This window comes from Oreochromis niloticus, unplaced genomic scaffold (genome assembly GCF_001858045.2).
Source record: "Oreochromis niloticus isolate F11D_XX unplaced genomic scaffold, O_niloticus_UMD_NMBU tig00007756_pilon, whole genome shotgun sequence".
NCBI lineage: Eukaryota > Metazoa > Chordata > Actinopteri > Cichliformes > Cichlidae > Oreochromis > Oreochromis niloticus.
This window is the reverse complement of record NW_020328750.1, coordinates 6,379-14,302: the sequence shown is the minus strand read 5'-3', so window position 1 is coordinate 14,302 and position 7,924 is coordinate 6,379. Positions and strand designations below refer to the sequence as shown.

The 7,924-nt window shown below is 40.6% G+C and overlaps 1 long non-coding RNA gene across 1 annotated transcript; it reads left to right on the top strand.

Annotated features, from left to right (window-relative positions):
- LOC112845524 (uncharacterized) lies at positions 1 to 3,563 on the top strand. The gene is made up of 3 exons (XR_003218367.1): positions 1 to 272; positions 2,088 to 2,175; positions 3,454 to 3,563. It is a non-coding gene; the product is annotated as an uncharacterized LOC112845524 (long non-coding RNA).
- The last annotated feature ends 4,361 nt before the right edge of the window (positions 3,564 to 7,924 follow it).

Sequence of the window (7,924 nt, the reverse complement as noted above, 5' to 3'; positions counted from 1 at the left end):
TCCAGGAGTACACAACGGGAAGGTTTTATTGAATTTTGACAGCTTGCTGCTTTTGTACATTACATTTTTGTACATTACATGGGTGAAACATGAGGGGACTTTGTGAGGAGGAGGGTTTCTAAAGAGGTTCTGCCCAAGCTGAGCGCCTCTCTGGCACGGCAGGCTCCGATAAAGCGCCAAGGCTGGGCCTGTCTACACACACACCCTGGCCTACAAACTGCAGCTGGCTGTATTGCAGGGGCTGGGCTGACTGTGCCAGAGACTGGATCTGGGTGAGAGAATAGAGACACAGTGCTCACAAACAGCACAGTTTCACCAAGACACAACATGAGTGCATCATCCTGTAGAACTGTACCTGGGATCTGGCAATGATCAAAGCAGCCACAACATGGACAAATCAGAGCAAGACAACTATTCTTAGTTGACGCCTCACTTAATGGAGATTGGTGCAACATGAAGCCCATTTATGTAAACCACATTGAAGATAGATGACCTCTTATCTTATCTTATCTTATCTTATCTTATCTTATCTTATCTTATCTTATCTTATCAAAGCCTATTTGATCACAGGGCTGTAACTTTCTTGTAGGAATAAACTTTATGATTCTTCTTAAATGAATGAGTTATAGTCAGCTTTCTTCCTGTGAGTGAGACAACAGCAATACAAGTTTGTGTCTGTACATTAGTACAGAGATGAAGATGTCTCTATGCTAAGGTTAACAATTAGGTTGTTAGCCTGATTTGACATTAAAGCTGTGTGTGGGGAGATGAGTCGTCAGAAAAAGCCAAAAAAGTCAAAGAACTCATTGAAGCTCCTTCACCACCGGGTGGTGGTGAATGAAAATCAACCATTGGTATCACAGCATAAATCAGGGCATCTCTGTTTTATTATAAAAACCTTAAACTGTGAAACAGTTCAGCATCCTAAACACGTGACGGTGATGTTGTTGCTAAAAATGCCTCTTCACTGTGGCAGCTCTGTCATTAAACATATTTTAAACATGACTTTGATGATACGGACCACAGCCAGCTGTGCCAGCAGGATGCTGCTCAGGTCCAAACTGCACACACAGCTACGACTGCAAGCAGCTCTTCTTATACCCAACTGAGAAAAACGTGATTGTTCAATCAGCGAATGCAAAGCCATTTAATTGATAAGCTCAGAGAAGTTGTTGTTGTTATTTTTGTTTACTTTGTGCTCAAAATACGTCCATTAGCATGTTGAAAATATTCAATATTCACTCCCACTGAGGTTCATCGCTGACAGAGGAAAAGAGTCACAAAGGTGACAGAGCTGTCTGCAGCCTTTCCAGAGCCAGCGTTACATCTAACAGTGACAAGGACTGCAGTGTAAAGACAATTGTTTCATTTTGTAAGAAATCAGGTTGTTTGTGAAACTGTTCCTTTAACATAGCTTACGGCACTTTGTGTACAGCAAACTCTCTCATACAGTATAGTGTGCAGATAAACAGGCACGATACACGTTGTGTGTTTGAGATGCTCTTTGTGATTATTCTGTGAAGTGGGTTTCAGTATGTCTGTGGCTTCAGTTCACAGTGGGTGGGACAAGGAAGGGTTTAAAAAGGAGATTAACCAGCAGTGGTATCTTTACCCCATATTATTCGGAACCAGGATCATATTTTTAAAGGATTTGTTCTTTTGGATATAAAGTGTCATTATGTGCACGCACTGGACATAATCAGAAAAGAAGCATTCACAACTGTAACCATGTATGGAGCCAAGCCTGGAGCTGGACATGTAACGTGCCCCACTTTCCTCACATCCTGCTGCACCACTGCCTGCTGTTTCAGCCCATCCACCACCCCAGCATCCACCTGTATGCTCCTGGAGTTTTATGAGTAACATATTTGCAGGGAGTGATCCACCCGAAGACCAGGCACCGAGCTCAAACTGTATTCTGCCGCTGTGATTAATCCGTGAAATTAACTTGGCTTTGTTGCATTTTATTCGTTTTTATTTTCTTTTTCAAGTTGATTTCTGTTGTAATTTCTGGATAAAAGGTAAAAGTATTACAATTTTTATATGAATAAAATATAGTAAAAATGTCCTGTGTTTGGTTTTCTCAGCTGAAGCAGACCTAGATGCTGTTTGTGAAGCCTGTCTACCCTACCTGAGATCCAGACAACCCATCAGACTGCAAGAAGCCTGTTTAAGGTAAGTCTTTATTAAGGACCGCTGTAGTAAGTAACTCAATCTTTCATTTAGTTACTAATGTGTGTGAGTGTTACACACAGACAGAATGCCATAAATTAAAACTGTGCCATCCAGTTGACATTGTATTGCCATGTTGGTCATTAATAGCCACGTGACATGATTTATCAGTAAAATCTGAATTTAAATTGAATGCTTAACATCATATTTGGAGAGGTGCTGGGTGTTACACAACAAAATGTGACTTCAGGAGTCATTCATTGTCTCTGAACACTGAACATGAAACAAAGCACTGTGGCTATAGCTTTTGTTCCCTGAAGGAGAGGAACATGGGACCTGACAATTGAATACCTCAGGAATAATCAGGTTCCTGCATGTTCTGGGTAAAGACACCAGTATTCATGACTTTAACGTATATTACCTGTAATATAAGACTTTTAACCCTTTGCTGGAAACTTTAGTAAATCAGTTTGTGGGCCTGATTTAAATATCACCCTCACTCATTTTGTCCCTTGAGAAAGGAACTTCCAGAAATACGCAGATGTAGTTCAGCAGTGGTGGCTAAAACCAACAGGAGCAGTTAGGCTAACTTCAGGTTGCCACACCACAGAGCTAACTAGCAATAGCTAGCAATCCCAACTTGGCAAAAGTGTTCCTAGCCAGGTAAAGAGCATAAAAAGTGAGGAATGACTGTGATGATGAGTTTATATGTGGCATATCATCACAGGTCAGTTGCCTTACAGGCATGAATAGAAGTGTCTTCAGGACACGTAGGGCCGTGATATCCCAATACTGTGTGTACGAATCTGAAAGGGAACTCATTTCACCTTTACACTGGCAGCTGATGCAAAATGTGTGCACTGTGAGAGCTACAGTAATGTAAAGGACAGATGGAAGCTGTGAATAAACAAAGTAAATGAATAAAAAAATAGCTCAGAATGCAGTATGCAAGCAGCCTTTAATAACTCACATCATTCTGAATTATTGATCTAAGTGTTTGGGTAGCAACATAGCAGCCACAAGTAAAAACACATGCTTTAATATACTTAAGTATTTTCCTGCTTGGAGGTGATTTAAAAAACAAACCTGAAGAGAAAGGCAGTGTTGAGTTAATGAGCTTATAGTTAAACTGTTGGTTCGCATGTTAAAGCCAGCAAAACTGGTTCAGTCTGTCACTTTGGATCATAGGAAGGTGTTTTCCATACAATAGATATTACATACAAAGCAAAACACAGCTCAGAGCTAATCCTGTTCCTGTGTTTCTTTCCCTTTCCTGCACAGTGTGTTCCGACACTTAATCCAGGTGGGTCCGGACACCTTCTGGTTTACTCTCAATGAGCTGCACTGCCCGTCCTCTTACATCCCACACCACCCCGACCTCCTGCTGAACGCACGGGCAGGCCGAGAGACGAGTTCTCGGACAACGTGTTCAAACTGCTCAAGGAGGAGTTTGGCTCCGTTACTGAGACAGTTAACCAGCCAGTCAGCTAATGAGCTGCTGCTTGATGAAATTGACTCACCTCACAAACGGACGGCTTATTGAACCACGACTCCAACAGGTCAATTAGCTGAAAGAAAGTCTGTCAGCTGTGCCAAATAGTTGATCACCTAGCTCTGTGGAATCAAGAGCTACTCTGTCATTTACAAATATTACTTAGTCATCACCTTGATTATCTAACCTCCTAGCTTCTGCTAGCCCACAATTAGTACTTACTGTACATTAACATTAGGTGAAAATGGAGCACTACTGAGTTATGTTTGATTAAAAAGAAAAAACAAAAAGTACCGTATCTGATATTTTGGCTCTTGCCTTATTTACCCAGGAGGGAATCACAGCAGATGAATCCAAACACATTTTTACATCATATGACCTTCTTGATGTAATCCTCTCATTTATCCAGGCTTGGGACCAGCAGTAAGAGTATACTAGCTTTGGAAGCCCTGAGGGTGGCTGTCTCCTCCACCAAGGAGCCGCTAAAAAATACATGAAAATTGTATAAATATGGTTACAGCTGTTGATTGGGTTTTTTCTGAAGTTCAATTCAATTCAGTTTTATTTATATAGCGCGAAATCACAACAACAGTCGCCTCAAGGCGCTTTATATTGTACAGTAGATGGTACAATAATAGATTCAGAGAAAAACCCAACAATCATATGACCCCTATGAGCAAGCACTTTGGCGACAGTGGGGAAGGAAAACTCCCTTTTAACAGGGCCTGATTATTTAAGACCTTGTATGTGAGGAGCAGGATTTTGAATTCAATTCTGGATTTAACAGGAAGCCAATGAAGGGAAGCCAAAACAGGAGAAATCTGCTCTCTCTTTCTAGTCCCCGTCAGTACTCTTGCTGCAGCATTTTGGATTAACTGAAGGCTTTTCAGCGAGTTTTTAGGACTTCCTGATAATAAAGAATTACAGTAGTCCAGCCTGGAAGTAATAAATGCATGAACTAGTTTTTAGCATCACTCCGAGACAGGATATTTCTAATTTTAGAGATGTTGCGCAAGTGGAAGAAAGCAGTCTTACATATTTGTTTAATATGTGCGTTGAAGGACATGTCCTGGTCAAAAATGACTCCAAGGTTCCTCACAGCGTTACTGGAGGCCAAGGTAATGCCATCCAGAGTAAGAATCTGGTTAGATACCATATTTCTAAGATTTTCAGGGCCGAGTACAATAACCTCAGTTTGATCTGAATTAAGAAGCAGAAAGTTAGCGGCCATCCAGGTCTTTATGTCTTTAAGACATTCCTGCAGTTTAACTAATTGGTGTGTGTTACCTGGCTTCATGGACAGATAGAGCTGGGTGTCATCTGCATAGCAGTGAAAATGTATGCTATGTCTTCTAATGATGCTGCCTAAGGGAAGCATGTATAATGTAAACAGCATTTGTCCTAGCACCGAACCCTGTGGAACGCCATAATTGACCTTAGTGTGTGGAGAGGACTCTCCATTTACATGAACAAACTGGAGTCTATTAGATAGACATGATACAAACCACTGCAGCGCAGTACCTGTAATACCTACAGCGTGCTCTAATCGCGCTAATAGATTATTATGGTCAACAGTATCGAACGCTGCACTGAGGTCTAGCAGGACAAGCACAGAGATGAGTCCACTGTCAGAGGCCATAAGAAGATCATTTGTGACCTTCACTAAAGCTGTTTCTGTGCTGTGATGAGCTCTGAAACCTGACTGAAACTCTTCAAATAAGCCATTCCTCTGCAGATGATCTGTTAGCTGTTTGACAACCACTCTTTCAAGGATGTTTGATATGAAAGGAAGGTTGGAGATTGGCCTATAATTAGCTAAGACAGCTGGGTCTAGGGATGGCTTTTTGAGTAAAGGCTTAACTACAGCCACCTTGAAGGCCTGTGGTACATAGCCGATTATTAGAGATAGGTTGATCATATTTAAGATTGAAGCATTAATTAATGGCAGGACTTCTTTGAGCAGTTTTGTAGGAATGGGGTCTAAAAGACACGTTGATGGTTTGGAGGAAGTAATTATTGAAGTTAACTCAGAAAGATCAATTGGAGAAAAAGAGTCTAAATGAATATCAATGGTACTGAGAGTAGCTGTAGATAATATTACATCTGTGGGATGATTATTAGTAATTTTTTCTCTAATGATTACAATTTTATTTGTGAAGAAGTTCATGAAGTCATTACTAGTTAACGTTAAAGGGATGGTTGGCTCAGTAGAGCTGACTTTTTGTCAGCCTGGCTACAGTGCTGAAGAGAAACCTGGGGTTGTTCTTATTTTCTTCAATCAGTGATGAATAGTAAGATGTTCTGGCTTTGCGGAGGGCTTTCTTATAAAGCAACAAACTATTTCTCCAGGCTAAATGATCATCTTCGAAATTTGTGACACGCCATTTCCTCTCCAGCTTACGAGTTATCTGCTTTAGGCTATGTGTTTGAGAATTATACCACGGAGTCAGGTACTTCTGATTTGAGACCTTAGTTTTCACCGGAGCTACAGTATCCAGAGTCGTACGTAGTGAGGAGGTAAAATTATTAACAAGATGATCGACCTCTGTTGGAGTAGCGTTCAGATAGCTGCTCTGTTCTATGTTGGTACAGGGCATTGAAGATGATAACAATGGGTGGATTATATTCTTAAACTTAGTTACAGCACTTTCAGAAAGACATCTACTTTGATAAAGTCTACTCCCCACTGCTGTGTAATCAATTATTGTAAATGTAAATGTTATCAGGAAATGATCAGACAGGAGGTGGTTTTCAGGAAACACTGTTAAATCTTCAGTTTCTATGCCATATGTTAAAACAAGATCTAGGGTGTGGTTAAAGTGGTGGGTGGGTTCTTTTACATTTTGAGAGAAGCCAATTGAGTCTAATAACAGATTAAATGCCATGTTGAGGCTGTCATTCTTAGCATCTACATGGATGTTAAAATCACCCACAATAATTATTTTATCTGAGCTGAGCACTAAATCAGATAAAAAGTCTGAGAAATCAGACAGAAACTCTGTGTAAGGCCCAGGTGGACGATAGATGATAACAAGTAAGACTGGTTTCTGAGTTTTACAGCTGGGGTGGACGAGGCTAAGCATCAGGCTTTCAAATGAATTAAAAGTCTGTCTTGGTCTTTCGTTGATAAATAGGCTGGTGTGAAAAATTGCTGCCACACCGCCCCTCGGCCTGTGCTTCGAGGTTTCTGGTAGTTAGAATGACTCGGGGGTGTTGATTCCTTTAAACTAACATAATCATCCTGCTGCAACCAGGTTTCTGTAAGGCAGAGTAAATCGATTTGTTGATCAATTATTAAGTCATGTACTAACAGAGACTTGGAGGAGAGAGACCTAATATTTAATAATCCACATTTCACTGTTTTACTCTTTGGTTCAGATGTGGATACTGTATTGTTCTTTCTTTGTGATTTTTTATGTTTAAGTTGTTTATTGCTGGTTTTTAGTTTGTTTTTTGTCTGTTTGGGAGCTGACACAGTCTCTATGGAGATGGGTTTTTGGGGGGTAGCAAGAGGAGAGAAGCTGCAGAGAGGCGTGTAAGACTGCAACTCTGCTTCCTGGTCCCAACTCTGGATAGTCATATTTTGGGGGGTTTAATAAATTGGTCCATATTTCTAGAAATGAGAGCTGCTCCATCCAAAGTGGGATGGATGCCGTCTCTCCTAACAAGACCAGGTTTCCTCCAGAAGGTTTGCCAATTATCTATGAAGCCCACATCGTTTTTCGGATTCTAAACTGACCGTAGGTGTGAATGTGAGTGTGGATGATTGTCTTTCTATGTTAACCCTGGGCAGTTTAACTTGTACCCCTCACTTCATGGTAGCGCAATAAGTGGGAGAACACCTATTCCGACACCCATATCTTAGATTAAGCTAATAGTATTAGTGCGCTGTTATCAAACGTTACCTGGATTATAGGTATATTCAAAACTTTACATGGAAGAGATAAGAGTGCGTGCGTATATGCTCACTTCTGACGATGATAATATGATAAGGTGTTATCTCATCTGTACTTGAAAGTACTTCAAACACCACATGCACATGCAATGTTATCTGTGTGTCTAACGATCTATAAGTGAGCAAAGACAGTGTTATAAATATTTTGAGTCATTTCTATGCCTTGAAAGTACTTACTCAGTACTTACTCAGCGCACACACAGATATTATATTCAAAATCATAACGGTCACGCCTTCGATTTCTTACCGCTACTTTTCGTACAGCATCCAGGAAATGACGTAGACTGTTTCTACTGCTTCATTTG